Source organism: Podarcis bocagei, assembly GCF_964188305.1.
Source record: "Podarcis bocagei genome assembly, chromosome: 18".
NCBI classification, from domain to species: Eukaryota; Metazoa; Chordata; class Lepidosauria; order Squamata; family Lacertidae; genus Podarcis; species Podarcis bocagei.
Window position 1 is genome coordinate 8,302,639 of NC_138144.1, and position 12,954 is coordinate 8,315,592.

Here is a 12,954-nt window from a genome sequence, read left to right on the forward strand (position 1 = left end):
CCTCTTGCTTACCTGGACGGGGGATAAAAGGTGTGTCTGGAACACAGGTAAAAGATTCTCTGCCTTTTCTCAATATCTTCGGATCCTGACCTCCTGGGTTCTCTGCAAAGCCAGCGACACGTTCTTCATTTTCGACACTTTCGGCGCTTAGAAACCTCTTCAACCTTGTTTCCCCCTCCTTCTTGGTTCCCCCCCCACACACCCTCACTAATCAAGGTTGGAGTTTAAGCATCCCTATTAAGCAGGTAGTGTGTTCCTGGGCTTGTTGGCTGCACAAATTACTTGCAGTCGATGGATTCCTGCAGCAATTATTCCTCCTTAATTGCTGAAGAGTCTGGTGCGCGCCCAGCCAAACGTGCCGTGAGATTACCGACCGATCCACGTTTTGTATTCAAACTCGAAAACACCCGAAAGGCTCCTTCATTCTTTAAAAAAAACCCAAAACTTTAATTTTTATTTTATTTTTTTTAAACGGTTTTGCAATACCAGACGTTAATCTCTGCCCCACCCGTTGTCAAGCGGTTGGTTGACTCACCCCGAATTTTCCTGAATCTTAACGGCATGCCAAGATCTGCGTGTGTTCGAGATCTACAAGGCACGCTCTCCTCCTCGTTTCTGAACGAGCCCCGAAGCCCTGCAAATAAGTTCAGGAGCCCAAATTGCACCCTGAATGAAACTCGGACGCGTGTCCTGCCTAGGAGGGTACAATAGGATGGCGAGGCTCTGAGAGGTGAGTTGGAGAAGCTTTAAATGGGAAAAATTACGCAGGGTGTGTTTGGTTTTACAGATATTCTACCTTAAGGGTCGTGTGTTACACCTGGAATCCTTTGCCCAGTTCTGGGCACCCATTTTAAGAAGGATACGGACAAGCAGGAAGGAGACCAAGATGATGGAGGGTCTGGAAAGCAAGCCATATGAGGAACGGTTGAAGGAGCTGGGTATGTTTAGCCTGGAGAAGAGGAAAGTGAGAGGAGATATGAGAGCCATCTTCAAATATCTTAAGGGCTGTCACGTGGAAGTGGGAGCATGCTTGTTTTCTCCAGCTCTGGAGGGTAGGACTCGAACTCATGGCTTCAAGTGGCAAGAAAGGTGATTCTGACTAAACTTTCTGACAGTAAGAGCTGTTTGACAGTGGAACAGTCTCTGTCTGGAGACTGTGGACTCTCCTTCCTCGGAGGTTTTTAAGCAGAGGTTGGCTGACCATCTGTCATGGATGCTTTAGCTGAGATTCCTGCATTGCAGGGGGTTGGACTAGATGACCCTTGTGGTCCTTTCCAACTCTGTAATTCTGTGACCAAAGAGAAACTGGAAGGCTCTTGGGGACATCTCTGTGCTAAGGTTTGCACAGGCACTTAACACGTTCACTTCCCAAAGCGCTGGTTCATCCATATTCCCATTTCACAGATGGAGAAAACTGAGGTCCAGGAAGAAGCTGGTTCCTTGCTTATTTGCACTTAAAAACTTCCACCCACGCACTTGGATTACCGAGCAGCGTGGCAGGCCAAGCACAGCAGTTGAGAGCATGACCTTTGATCCTCCATGCTCCCAGGTGCAGATCTTTGCCGGGGCTATGAGCATGTCCTGAGGTCCTTTGTGGAGCAGTAAGACGCTGATGGCGCTGTGGGTTAAACCACAGAGCCTAGGGCCTACTGATCAGAAGGTCGGCAGTTCGAATACCCGCGATGGGGTGAGTTCCCGTTGTTCGGTCCCTGCTCCTGCCAACTTAGCAGTTCGAAAGCACGTCAAGGTGCAAGTAGACAAATAGGTACTGCTCCGCTAAAAACTCTGATACCCCATAATTAAATACAATATACTCCCATAGAGGGGACGTGGGTGGCGCTGTGGGTTAAACCACAGAGCCTGGGGCTTGCAGATCAGAAGGTTGGCAGTTCGAATCCCCACGACGGGGTGAGCTCCCGTTGCTCGGTCCCTGCTCCTGCCAACCTAGCAGCTCGAAAGCACATCTAAGTGCAAGTAGATAAATAGGTACCACTCCTGCGGGGAGGTAAACGGCGTTTCCGTGCGCTGCTCTGGTTCGCCAAAAGCGGCTTAGTCATGCTGGCCACATGACCCGGAAGCTGCACGCCGGCTCCCTCGGCCAATAAAGCGAGATGAGCGCCGCAACCCCAGAGTCGGCCACAACTAGACCTAATGGTCAGGGATACCTTTACCTTTAAAGTTCCAAAGAAGGAACGGAAACAGACTGTTCTCAGCCTTTTAACAAAAACCTTGGCGCAAACTAAGAGCCACGGGAGACGGTTTACAAGCCTGCATTAAAGTCGGGTTATTTCAGCCCTTGACTGATTTCCATGCTGCTGCTTCGATTCTCTGGGCGGAGGGTGAGTTCTGTGGGATGCCCCACTCTGCCAGCCGACAGAAGGTTGCCCCAAATCCCCGCCCCCCGGGACCCTCCTCCCTGCGCTTTAAGGCGATCGCAGCTGTTGAGCGAATGTTAGGATAATAGCGGTTTATTATGGAGTAATTATATGGCAGGTTATTGAATTAACAGAGCCAGCCGGTAATCCGAAATGCGGGGTGGGGGGAGAAAAGGGGGTGGGGGATGCGGTGAAAGATGGGAAATCCCACCCCACCCTTTTGAAAATCTCCTATCTCTCTGCACATTCCCTGTCCTCTGACCCCGGCTGCGTCGCCCTGTCTCGTCTGCCGGGCCTCGGATGGAGAGATCGAATGGAAAGCCAGCTAATGAATAAACCATTTCCTAGGGAATGAATGAATGAATATAAATATAATATATATATAGGCTTTAATTAGAAACAGTGGCCCCACAGATCTGTGTCAGTTCTCCAGGGGTGTTTAGAGGGCTGCGCTGCAGCGATGACAGCCCAGCCCAGATGTTGGGATGCGAACTCCGTTGCGAAGGAAAGGAGGAGGGTGTGTTCAGTGGATGGTTGAAAGCATTAGGTATTAGCAGACCTCAGAAACTGCCTTATACCGAATCAGGCCACTGGTCTGTTGGGCTCAGTATCGTCGCCCCCCCCCCCCGAATTGGCTGATTTTTGAGGAAGGCATGGGAAGCCTCCCCCAAACCTAGCTGGAGACACCATTGGGAACTGGGGGAGCGAGCTGTGCTCCTTTTTCCTAAAGTTAAGATTTGAGTCCTCATGATTCTGCATAAAGGAAGGCGTGAAGCAGCTTTGTACCGCGTTGGGGCATTGGCGTTGGCATTGTCCGCAGTTATAAATGAAGTATAAATAAATAAATGAAATAAGTATGCCCGGCCGTACCTGAAGATACCGGGAAATTGAAACTGGGACTTTATGCATGCTGAACAGGTGTATTTTGGCCCTCAAGAAATAAAGCACGCTATTCAGCTGTGTTTTACTCAGAGTAGACCTATTGAAATTAATGCACCTAGCTTCAGCGTGTGCATTGATTTCAGTTCATTGTTTTTAATGCAGTCTTTTTATTTCACTACACACCCACACACACACACACACCCGTATTTTTCGCTCTATAAGATGCACCAGACCACAAGACGCACCTAGTTTTTGGAGGAGGTAAACAAGAAAAAAAATATTCTGAATCTCAGAAGCCAGAACAGCAAGAGGGATCACTGCGCAGCGAAAGCAGCAATCCCTCTTGCTGTTCTGGCTTCTGGGATAGCCGCGCAGCCTGCATTCGCTCCATAAGACGCACATACATTTCCCCTTACATTTTAGGAGGGAAAAAGTGAGTCTTATAGAGCAAAAAATATGGTGTGTGTGTCTGTGTGTGTGTATATGTATGTATGTATGTACGTATGTATGAAATGCAGAGAACAATGATCACAACAGGTGGAACTAACAGGTAAGAAGTAAGAGTACGATTAGAATCATAGAATCGTGGAGTTGGAAGGGACCCCTGAAGGTCATCTATCCCAACCCCCCACAATTGAAGGAATCTTTTGCCCAGCACGGGTCTCGAACCCACAACTGGAATTGGAGCCCCACGTTGGACAAAAGATCCCTGCATTGCATTGACTCGATGACGCTTTGTTGGTCCCTTCCAACTCTACTGTTCTATGATTCTGTGCTCTACCAGTTGAGCTATCGACCCAAGTTATGGGCTTTTCACATTGGGACATCTGGTCAGCCACTGGGAGAGCAGGATGAGTCTCTGGCCTAACCCAGCCGCCAGGCTCTTGATGAACCAACGAAGAGGGTCACGGCCGATGACAAGGCACCAGTGATTTGCTGCCAGTTTACTAGTTATTATTTAGCAATAATAGAGAGAGAGATAAAACTTTATTCACATTAGCCAATGGCCACAGCAACAGTAAAACATTACAGTACACGCAGAAAAGGAAATTTGATATAAAAGCACAATTTAAAGTCCCTAATCAGCAGTCAGTTAGTGGCCCCTGCTATGAACCTAGCAACCTTTGCTGTTATCTGCTCATTTTGATCTGATAGAAGAAAGGACATTGTGGCAGTGGTTGAGCGCCCGGGAATGGTTAGTACGAGTGGGGTGATGCTCTCGTTCCTCAGGTCTTTGTAGAGAGCTCAAGACAGGAGGACGTGTGCCGCTGTTTCGGTGCTACCGTCTCCACAGGGGCAAAGATGTTTCTCAGGTGGGATCTTTTGGAATCGACCCTCAAGCACCACAGATGGTGAAACATCCAGTCTTGCAAATGCACGTCTGTGTTTTGGGATAATAAGTTTGTGCAGATATGGGGCCAGAGAATCAAAATGGAGAGGTGGAAACTGAACATACCAAGGGCAGAATTTCCTTATAGTGGCCAGGTTGTTCTGATAGCAATAATGTTGTTGTTGTTTAGTCGTTCAGTCATGTCTGCCTCTTCGTGACCCCCTGGACCAGAGCACGCCAGGCCCTCCTGTCTTCCACTGCCTCCCGCAGTTTGGTCAAACTCATGCTGGTAGCTTCGAGAACACTGTCCCACCATCTCGTCCTCTGTCTCCCCTTCTCCTTGTGCCCTCCATCTTTCCCAGCATCAGGGTCTTTTCCAGGGAGTCTTCTCTTCTCATGAGGTGGCCAAAGTCTTGGAGCCTCAGCTTCAGGATCTGTCCTTCCAGTGAGCACTCAGGGCTGATTTCCTTCAGATTGGGGAGGTTTGATCTTCTTGCAGTCCATGGGACTCTCAAGAGTCTCCTCCAGCACCAGAATTCAAAAGCATCCATTCTTTGGCGATCAGCCTTCTTGATGGTTCAGCTCTTGCTTCCATACATTGATAGCAATAATAGAGAATAACAATTGCCCGCATGCCTTGGCTCTCTCCATCTAAACCCTTCTACAGATGTACCCTCTCCTTTTGACACAAGCGCACAGAAATATCCCTCTGGCATCTTCTTCTCCTCTTCTTCCTCCTTAGTTTGGCAAAGTGATGAGTAAAATCTGATACCGCATTGATTTTCCTTGAGCAGACTTGATGTCTCCCTGCGACTCGGGGCTTCTCATCGACTTCTGTGCTCTTAAAAGTCTCCGTTTGCTTCAACCAGAAGGGGTGGCAAAATGCCTGCTTTCCTCCCCACTCCATCCACACCCCCCCCATTTTTTTAATTGATTTTCCAAATTTATAAACAAACAAACATAAATCCTACCTATAATTGTTCCACTATTATTAACATTGTTAAGTGACTTCCTCAAATCCCCCTGGCTGAGTTTCAATGTATAGCATTGTAACAGTTTTCCAAAACTAATTTATCATAAAATTTTCTTTTCATATTAACTTTAGACATATTATTCTATAACATCACCTATTTAAATCCTAAACCAATCTGGTATTTGCAAGTATTTCTATTTAAGTTATCTTAGCATATTTAGCTAAATAGTCTTTAAATTTCATCCATTTCTCCTGGTACTCCTCCTCCTTCTGGTCACAGACTCTTCCGGTCAGGTCGGCTAGCTCCCAAAAGTCCATCATCTTCATCTGCCATTCCTCCACTGTTGGCACTTCTTGTGTTTTCCAATTTTTGGCCAACAAAATCCTAGCAGCCGTTGTGGCATACAAAAACAATCTAACATCTTTCTTGGGCAATTCCAAACCTATTATTCCAAGAAGAAAGGCCTCTTTCAACATTTTTTTTTCAATTCATTATAAATCTTCTCCCAGAAGTCTTTCACCTTGGGGCAGGTCCACCACATATGATAAAAGGTACCTTCTTTTTCTTTACATCCTCCCCACTCTATCCAAACAAAAAAAAACCCCGCCCGCTAACACCAGACAGGCCCCACAAATAACCCAGAGATGGATTTTAAATAAAAGGACACATTCTACCCATGTAAAAACACGCTGATTCCCAGACTGTCCTCAGGCCAGATTTAGAAGGCGATTTGTCCGCATCTGGCCCCCGGGGCTTAGGTTGCCTACCCCTGGGCTAGGACCTGGGAATCCAGGGTTCAAATCCACGCCCACAAGGAAGCTCACGCTGGGTTAGTCACCGTCCCACAGCCTGACCTACCTCACAGGGTTGTTACGAAGGGGAAAAGGGGGGGGACATGGGCACTGTCTTGAGCTCCTTGGGGAACAAGGTGATACGTAGGTATGTAGGTATGCATACCTAGGTAAAGGGACCCTTGACCATAAGGTCCAGTCGTGGCCGACTCTGGGGTTGCGGCGCTCATCTCGCTTTATTGGCCGAGGGAGCTGGCGTACAGCTTCCAGGTCATGTGGTCACCATGATTAAGCCACTTCTGGCGAACCAGAGCAGCGCATGGAAACGCCGTTTACCTTCCCGCCGGAGTGGTACCTATTTATCTACTTGCACTTTTTGGCGTGCTTTCGAACTGCTAGGTTGGCAGGAGCAGGGACCGAGCAACGGGAGCTCACTCCATCGCAGGGATTCGAACAGCCAAACTTCTGATCGGCAAGTCCTAGGCTCTGTGGTTTAACCCACAGCGCCACCCGCATCCCTACATATATGCAATCAATAATTGTAAGTGACTTTCAACATGGACATTCCACTTCCTCTGGCTGTTATCCCGACAAGTCGGCCTCCCCTCTGTCGTGAGTGTCCAGTCCCCTTCCAAAGCCATTTAAGCTAGTGACCTTCGCCCGCCTCTGGTGCCAGTGCGAATTCCGCCAGAGCCTTAACTCTGCTAAACTTATTGAATGCTCCCGTGACTTTGTCTCTGGGAGCGGGAAGTTGGAACGGTCTGGATCCATGCCCAGCGCATCGCAAAGCAGCAAATTGGGGTGGCGGGAAACACATACACACACACAACACACCAGGCTGTAGGGAAGAATACCCTTCCTCTATAACAAACGGATGATAATGCGGTTTGTGCTTTAAATCTTCTCTCTGCCAGGGAGGAAGCATTAAGGCGGCGGCTGAGATGGTCTCGCGAGTGTGGTTGTCACTGAGCTGCTTTTAGGAAGGAGGCATCCTCTTTCACGATAGTTTGCTGGATTAAAAGAAGCAATCATCCTTGCCTCTCCTAATCTCCCGGCCTTCCTTTCAAAAATAGTTTCTCTCTTCCTTGGAGCAAGCAGCTGACTCGGGTGTCAGAGGGCTCTATTTCTGACCCCTTCGAGGACTGACCTTGGTCTCTTGCTCCCAATGGCATTCTTCTTCCCTTCTGTTTTCTCAGGAGGTGAAGAAGAAGCAACTATACCCAGGTAGCCACCAAAAACCTTATTTCTAGCGTTGCGGTTTTGTTGCCTGTGGGCAGCGCGTGCCCTTGATTTTTTTTGCCTGCTCGGGGCCGGCTCTGCTGTGAGGCAGGTGGCCGGTGCTGAGGGGTGCAGAGCAGGCAGAGCTGTGTGTGATCTGGAGTCAAGCGCATGCCCTCAGGTGGCGCAATGGGTAACCCTAAATGGCCTCGGTCCAGTATACCTGAAGGAGCGTCTCCACCCCATCGTTCTGCCCGGACGCTGAGGTCCAGCGCCGAGGGCCTTCTGGCGGTTCCCTGACTGCGAGAAGCCAAGTTACAGGGAACCAGGCAGAGGGCCTTCTCGGTGGTGGCACCCGCCCTGTGGAACGCCCTCCCACCAGATGTCTAATAGAACAACAACTACCAGACTTTTAGAAGACATCTGAAGGCAGCCCTGTTTAGGAAAGCTTTTAATGTTTAATAGTTATTGCATTTTAGTGTTCTGTTGGAAGCTGTCCAGAGTGGCTGGGGAAACCCAGCCAGATGGGCGGGGTATAAATAATAAATTGTTGTTGTTGTTGTTGTTGTTGTTGTTGTTGTTGTTGTTAAGCTCATCTGGCTCTTAAGCTTAAGGTTGGTGGTACAAGTCTACCCGGGGAAGGCTGGGACAGGAATCCTTCATTGCAAGGGGCTGGACTTAGATCAGTACAGTGGTACCTCGGGTTACATACGCTTCAGGTTACATACGCTTCAGGTTACAGACTCCGCTAACCCAGAAATATTACCTCGTGTTAAGAACCTTGCTTCAGGATGAGAACAGAAATTGCGCAGCGGCACAGCTGCAGCGTGAGGCCCCGTTAGCTAAAGTGGTGCTTCAGGTTAAGAACAGTTTCAGGTTAAGAATGGACCTCCAGAACGAATTAAGTATGTAACCAGAGGTACCACTGTAGTCGGCAAAGTTTTTTAGCCGCGGGCCGGTCCACTGTCCCTCAGACCTTGTGGCAGGCCAGAGAAGCGGCTCCGGGGGGGGGGGACAAGTAGTCCTCCTCCCCAGCCCCAGCTGCTCCCCTTACCTTCCGTGGGGCTGCCGCCACCGCCTCTGCCGCTGCTTCTCATGGGTAGGCAGAGTGATCTCGTCCGCTCCGCTTTCTGGCCCACAGGAGCACCAGGGCGGCGGCAGTGGAGGGAAGATGAGCGTCGTAAAAGGGCTGGCTCCAGAGAGGGGCTGCTTAAAATGGCGCTCAGCCCAGACCCCTTCCTCCTCTAGGCAGGGCAGGGAGAAGCCAGGAGGAGGGAGGGAGGAGTTGCTGCCACAGTGTGTGAGAGGGAGAGGCGAGGGAATGGAATGGCGCAGAAAAAAAATGGCACAGCCCGAACAAACAGAACCCCAACGCCGATCCACGGACAGTCCGCGGGCCGGATCCTGAAGGCAATTGGGCCTGATCCAGCCCGCGGGCCTTCGTTTGCCGACCCCTGACTTAGATGGTTCTTGGGGTTCCCTTGCAACTCTGCAATTCTATGATTCTGTCACCTGTAGGGAAACTTGGTTGGGAGCTGATGTAAGACGGACTCTGCACTGCATCAATTCAAACAGTGGCGTGGGGTTTGCTGTGTTTCAAAAGCTGGGAAACTTTCCCCCGACATCAGCTCAGCTCCTGAGGAAGCTCTGGTAGCACAGCGGAACCTTTGTTGAGCTGCTGACGATTCTAGGGAATGTTCTGGGTTGGGACACAGGGACTGCTTCTGCTCCAAAGCTGTCCTCACAAAATTAGTGTCCAAACACAGCCTTTCTTCTTAATCTCCTTCCTGACGACGTGAGGCATTCAGAAAGGTTAAGAGGGTTGCAGAAATGATGTTCACCAGCGAGGGCTCCCTGGTTATGCCTGTGTTCTTGGTCATGTTTTTCCCACCGCACTGGCTCCAACTAAATTGAAACGTTCGTTCTTTCCTTGTGCCCACACGGCCGCCCTATGACGTAACGGGGGCCCATGGTGTTTTGGCTGAACCCGAATCGAAAATTGTAAGCTTCATCTCCTTTCAAATCCTAACAAAGGGTTTTCCGACCTGCTATTTTAAAAAAGACAACAGTGGTCTGCCCGGAGCCCAAACCAAATAATGAATCAGTGGTGGGATCTCAGCGAGAAAAGACCTGTAATGATGGGTTTCAAAGAAGCAAGACTCAAGACAGTGGTGTGGTGTTTTCTGTTTGTCTACGGCGAAAGTTCAGAATCTAGGGAACCTTTTCCCACGTCTGTTCATCTTCTGAAGCAGCTCTCTGTTGTGGAGGGAGAAGAGGGAGCAGCCTAGGAACAGGCGGTGTTGGAAGTGGAAGAGGTAGCAGGGCTTAGTGAGCAGGGGGAAGTCCAGTCTCAAGCGGCAGGAGAGGAGGGCAGCCAGGAGACAGAGATGAGGTGGCCTGGAGAGGAAGCCTCCTGCTGCAACCAGCTGCCCTTCCCACCGGTCTCCCAGAACCAGGAGAGGCATGAAAAGAGCAGAGCAGAGGTTGTCTTCCTTAAGGCACCGTCTCTGATTGCTTGGAAAAAGCCCTGGAGGGGATGGGACTTAGATGGCTGTGAGGAGGCAACTGATCCATGGGGCAAGACCGACCTCATTAGGCCAAACAAGTCTGTGGGGATCGTGTTTTTGCTAAAAAAACAACAAACTACTCCAACTTTGAGCTGTGTGTTTACTACTGGAACACTCCTGTAACAGCCAGCGTGCCCAATGGGCTGGATTCGCTGAGCATCAGAACTCCACGGTGTTGGCTGCTTTGACCTCGATAGTTGTATCGGTGGAGCTTGATAAAATCCAGTGTGGAGCTCCTGCAGTGGTACCTGCACATGGGGACTGGTGGGGCAGCAGGCAGGGAGCCGAACTGTAGGTGGAGCCACACCCAGTGATGGGCGGAGCCAACCGATTCTGGTTTTCTGCCCCATGTTGAGTACTACAAGGAGCAGCACTGAGACTGGAGAGGAGGAAACCAACACGGGTTGCCATTTCCTGGACCGGTTGTAGGCCAGATGGCAGGCAGGTGAATCAGCCGCCACTGGACTTCCGGTGATCCTAGAGTGGTAGAGTTGGAAGGGACTCAAAGAGTCATCTAGCTGAGCCCCTGCCCAGTCCAAGAATCACAGCTGATTTGTAGGTTTGCAAGAGGCTCTGTGAAAATAATATTAGAAATATTGTAAAAAAGGGAATAAGAGGGAGGAGGTTTTTAATAAAAGGCAATATTAGATTAAGAAACGCGGAAGAAGGATTAAAACGGAGGATTTGCAGAAGAGCTGAGGGAAGTCCAAAAAATGTATCTGTGAAAAATTGTGTTATGTGTTTTTATAAAATAATAGATAGATAGATAGATAGATAGATAGATAGATAGATAGATATAGATATAGATATGAATGAATCACAGCTGGTGTGTGATGGGAGTCAAAGTCCAGAAATGTCTGGAGGGCTAGAGCATGGGTAGGCAAAGTAAGGCCCAGGAGCCGGATCCTGCCCAGTCTGGCCCACGGCCTGTCCGGGAATCAGTGTGTTTTCACATGAGTCGAATGTGTGTTTAAAATGCATCTCTGGGTTATTGGTGGGGCACTGGAATTCGTTCATATTTTTTCTTCTTCAAAATCTAGTCCGGCCCCCCACAAAGTCTGAGGGACAGTGGACTGGCCCCCTGCTGAAAAAGTTTGCTGACCCCTGGGCTAGAGGTTCTCCACGCTTTGTCTAAGCTGAGTGGCAGGAACTGTGAAAGGTCTTGGGCTGGGGAAGATCTTTCTCCATCGCCAGATCCATCAGACGATAACTACCCTCTCTGCATAGATCAGGTCAGGGTCAAAGACAGGCACAGGCAAACTCGTCCCTCCAGATGTTTTGGGACTACAACTCCCATCATCCCTGACCACTGGTCCTGTTAGCTAGGGATGATGGGAGTTGTAGTCCCAAAACATCTGGAGGGCCGAGTTTGCCTATGCCTGGTCTAAGACCAGTTGCTCAGTAACTAGCCAGAGCACAGTTTTAACAGCTGTAGTGGTAAAATGGTTGAGGCCAGCTCAGTTCCTTAGATAATGGCAAGGAACTGTATAGGCCAGCTGCATATTCCTGCAGTGGTTGGGACTCGATCCTCAGGGTCCCTTCCAACTCTACATTTTTATGATTAGCAATCTCAAGGGACCAACTAGAATTTTTTTATATAGGTTTGATGCAAGGACATGGGGCTGAGTGCAAGTCAGTCATCTTTGGAGGAGGAGACCCATTGCAGCTCCCTTGCATCCGTTAGTTTCCGTGAATTTTGTTGCGTTTTGGGTGCAGCGTTGTCTTGGGCGGCCTCCAGGGAAGGTCAAGACGCGGCTTGTTGCTGCTTCAGAGGGAGAAGCGAGCCCAGAAACCAGGTAGGCAAGGCAGATCTTGCAGTAGGAGAACGAGTCTGGTAATGCGGAGGTCAACACAGAGATCGTGGTGCAGAGGAAGGTGGGACGGGACTTGGGTCTTTTGGATGTGTAAGAGGCAGAGAAGGCATGCCCAACTTTTGGCCCTCAGGAAACCTTTCCGTGGCAGCCTCTTGACAAAATAGGACGGACCTGTCTTCTCTTCCAGAAAGCTTTTGTAGACTTCCCCTTCCTTCCCTCTCACCCGCCTTTTTATGAAGATTACCCGCTCTGGGATCCCACAGCTAATTCTCCCCTGGTCTCCTCGCTGGCCCAAATAGTGGTGATCATCTAATGGTGATCACCTAATGTTTATTGGATGGATTTCCCCCCCCAAAAAAATTGATTTTTGAATTCTGAATTTATTGTTATTCACGTTTTATACTGTATTTTATGCTGTTTTTTGTTGCATCAATTAAGTGTTTTAAATTTGTTGTTAGCCGCCCCGAGCTCAGTTTTCTGAACGAGGAAGGGTGGGGTATAAATAAAAAAATATTATTATTATTATTATTATTATTATTATTATTATTATTATTATTATTATTATTACCACCCCTGAAAGAAAGATTGGTTACTCGAGAGGGAGAAAGCAAAAGAAAGGATAAATTTTTGAGAGGTGGGTGTGGCTTTCATGCTTTCAGGAAACATACAGTAGACATTTCTACAAACCAAAATGTCGCCATCAGGGCTGAGAGAGGAAGCAAAAAGTATCTGAAGCTGCCATCTTTGAAATGTCATTCCAAGAGACACCATTAGTTGTGTGTGTGTGTGTGTGTGTGTGTGTGTGTGTGTGTGATAGCTGTCAACTTACAGATTTGAAAACAAGGGATCAGCAGCCAAAATAAGGGATTTTAGTCAACCAGCAGCCAAACGAAGCCTCAAGCGGTGGTTCCCACAGCGCAGCAACCCGGCAAAGGGGATGCAGCAAGGAAAACCACCGTCACCTCTCCGCTGGGAAGCGCTGAGCAAAGGCGAGTCCCCAGGC

General features: G+C 49.0%; 1 protein-coding gene across 15 annotated transcripts in view; it reads left to right on the forward strand.

Moving 5' to 3' along the window:
• Window positions 1–12,954, forward strand: part of PTPRS (protein tyrosine phosphatase receptor type S) — a 310,037-nt gene that overhangs the window by 91,830 nt on the left and 205,253 nt on the right. Inside the window, exon 1 of one of the 15 annotated variants that reach the window (XM_081177571.1) lies at window positions 710–730. The exons of the other annotated variants lie outside the window; for them this stretch is intronic. The gene's annotated coding sequence lies outside the window, so the exon portion shown is untranslated. Of the gene's footprint in view, window positions 1–709; window positions 731–12,954 lie in introns of those variants that run through there. 15 annotated transcript variants of the gene reach the window in all.